We start from the raw sequence: 3,173 nt of genomic DNA, 5'->3' as shown, positions 1-3,173 counted from the left end.
TGAATGAAATATCTCAGTGACAAAAGAAAAAACACTGTATATTAAAGCAGAACTGACATGGGGTAAGGGGAAACTAGGAAAAGATTTGATACATAATATGCACTGCATTAGAACAGATAAGAGAAAGAATTGTTTAAAAGGAACATATGATTAGGCATTGCCTGTATGTCAACAGTCCAGAATAAGAGGTGCATGGCAAAGTGGACTGGCAGAGGGGGAAGGGAAAGGGAAGCAAGAGTTTGGAAAACAAAAATGAATATTTGGGGGGGGAAGAAAATAAACTGAGGAAGGGGGAATGGAGGGAGAGGGAGGAAAATGTGCAACAATGAATGAATGAATGAAAAAAAATCCAACTTTTCTATAAACATTCATTAAAATCATAATTTTAAAAAGTATACAACATAAGGTAAAACTTTTGATGAATTTGATACATCAAAATTTAATTTTTTTTCTAACAAAACACCATAAATAAGTTAATTCCAAAGAACAGAATAGAAAGTAACCTGCAATGTCTAACACCAAAAAAGGATCCCAAGTGTCCAACAACAAATGAATGGATAGGAAAAACTGGTACATTCACATAATGAAATACTACACAGCACTGAAAAACTATTAATTCATACATTACACAGCATGCGAGATCCTGGAGGACATTGTGTTGCATGAAATTTCTAAGTCACAAAAGGACATATACTATATAGCACCACTGTTAACAGCCTAGTTAAAAATAGGACAGATGGGGTGTTGAGGAGAAAATAGGAAAGAGTGGATAGATAATGAACATTTCAGTAGAACAGATGGGGGGAAGATCTTTCTGAAAGGAATATATGATTATCCATTATATGTATGCCAACAATCTGGAAAAAGAGATACATTGCAGGGTGGGCTGGCGAGAGAGAGCAAAAAAAAAACATGTGCAAAAATAAATAAATAATCTAAAATGTACCAGAAACTCTTCTATCAGTAAGAAAAACAAGCCAGATATAAAAAATGGTAAAATATGATCCAAAAGAAGGAAATTTTTATTAGAGAAAACCTAAAAAAGATTTGAAAGAAACATCTGAAGAGCTATTCAAATGTGTTAGTAACAGCACAGATGTCCATCAACAAATAAATGGATTGAGAAATTGTTGTACATTCACACAATGGAAAACTATGCAGTACTCAGCAGCAACAACTTTAAAAAATACTAAATAATATGAGAGAGACTGGAAAGCAGTATGCTGAATTAACTAATCCAGTATCATAAGGTCAAATACTACATACAGCCATTATGGTAAAAAATAAAAGGATATATAGTAAGATAAATCAATACTGCTCCTTGGAGGCAAGGATTCTGAAGCTCTATCTGACCTACTTTGGGCATGTAGCAAGAAGGGGCCAGTCTTTGGAGTGGGACATCATGCTTGGGATGAAAGAGGAACAGCGCAAGACAGGAAGACCCTTGGTAAGATGGATTGACTCAGTGACTGGGTAATGGGGTTATGTGTACCAGAGACAGTAATGTTGGCTCAGGATAGAGCACGGTTCAGAGCTGTTGTATATAGGGTCACTATGAGTCGCAAGCTACTCAATGGCACAAAACAACAAGAGTAAGCTTGAGGGTGGGCAGAAGAAGGAAATGAGGGGGTCACAGAGTTTGTTGGGCAAAGGGTGGGAGAGAAACAATTAGGAAAGATACAGTGGGAAAGTAAAAGATGAGGTAATCTTGGACATAGATCAATAGTAATTAATTTATAAAACACAACACATATGATAGTATGAAACACAGTGTGAATGAAGGAATGTTTGAAACACAATGAATATGAATTCTGTATGCAAAACAATATAAAATAAAATTAAGGGGGGAAAGTGACAGTAAGAATAAACACAAATACAAATTAAAACCCATTCACTCACTCACTCATTGCTGTCAAGTCAGAGCCAACATATAGCTGACTCACCAGCATGTTTTGGGAGGCTGTGAATCACACAGGAGATTGCCTTTCTCCCACATAGTCACTGGTAGGTTCAAATCACCAGAGGGGCAGCACCTTTGGGTTAGCACCACAACTCCCTGTGGACTATGTCACCAGAGCTCCCAGAAATTCTATTAGAAAAGCAAAAAATCAAATAGCTAGACAGTATACTGCTGCTGTTGTTGTTAAATGCTGTCGAGTCATAGGTGACTCATAGCGACCCTATGAACTATCTACCTTTCTCCAAGCTAATAGGGTTTCCAGATGCAAGCTATTTTGGAAGTGGATGCCACTCCTGCTTCTAAGCTTGTTTTAATCGGGGAGCTCCACCAATCACTGTCCGCCATGGGTGACCAATATCACATCTGGCACATCAGTGTCACAGGGTTCAGCATCACAGCCACCACGAGTTATCTCTGTACAGCAAATCGACAGACCAGTGCTATACCACCTAGAAGAATGTTTGACCAAAACCAATGAAAACCAGGCCTGAGGGCCGCAGATTAAAATCACCCATGTTTGGCTTGGTAGCATCAATTTCTGTCCATTAGGCCAACTGCGCTCTCTTGTTGTTGTTGTTGTTGTTGTTGTTAAATGCCATTGAGTTGTAGGTGACTCATAGTGACCCTATGAACTTTCTTCCTTTCTCCAAGTTCATAGGGTTTCCAGAGGAAAGCTGTTTCGGAAGTGGATGCCACTCCTGATTCAGTATATACATTGAAAATGTTTGGAGAAGGATGTACCCAATGACAGAGCCTCAACATATAGAAACCAAGTTTTAATAGAATTCAAGAGAAAAATCAACAACTCCACAATATGAAGGACAGAATAATTAGAAAGAAACTCCACACAAAGATACAGAAGAACTAAACAATCTGATTAACAAATTGGATCTTGTTAACATATAAATACCCTACCACCCAACAAGAGCACAAAGTATGTTCTTCCCCAGGGCACATGAGACATTTTCTGGTATAGACCAAATGTTGGGTCACAAAGCAAGACTAGACTCAATAAACTAAAAGATTTTTAAATACTACAAATCTTTTCAGATCACAATGTTATGTATTAAAGAAATGCAAATCAAAACAACAATGAAATGTCATCTCATCTTGGTAAACATAGCCATATTTAACAAGAAAGCAAAAATATAAACAAAGAGAGGTCTTCAAAAGAAAACTCTGGCAATAATTAATCAAAAAGCAAACAGGCAAT

The sequence above is a fragment of the Elephantulus edwardii genome, unplaced genomic scaffold (assembly GCF_000299155.1).
Source record: "Elephantulus edwardii isolate Elephantulus edwardi_28Jun2011 unplaced genomic scaffold, EleEdw1.0 scaffold00030, whole genome shotgun sequence".
NCBI classification, from domain to species: domain Eukaryota; kingdom Metazoa; phylum Chordata; class Mammalia; order Macroscelidea; family Macroscelididae; genus Elephantulus; species Elephantulus edwardii.
The sequence above is the reverse complement of the archived record's forward strand: the minus strand, read 5'-3'. Positions refer to the sequence as shown.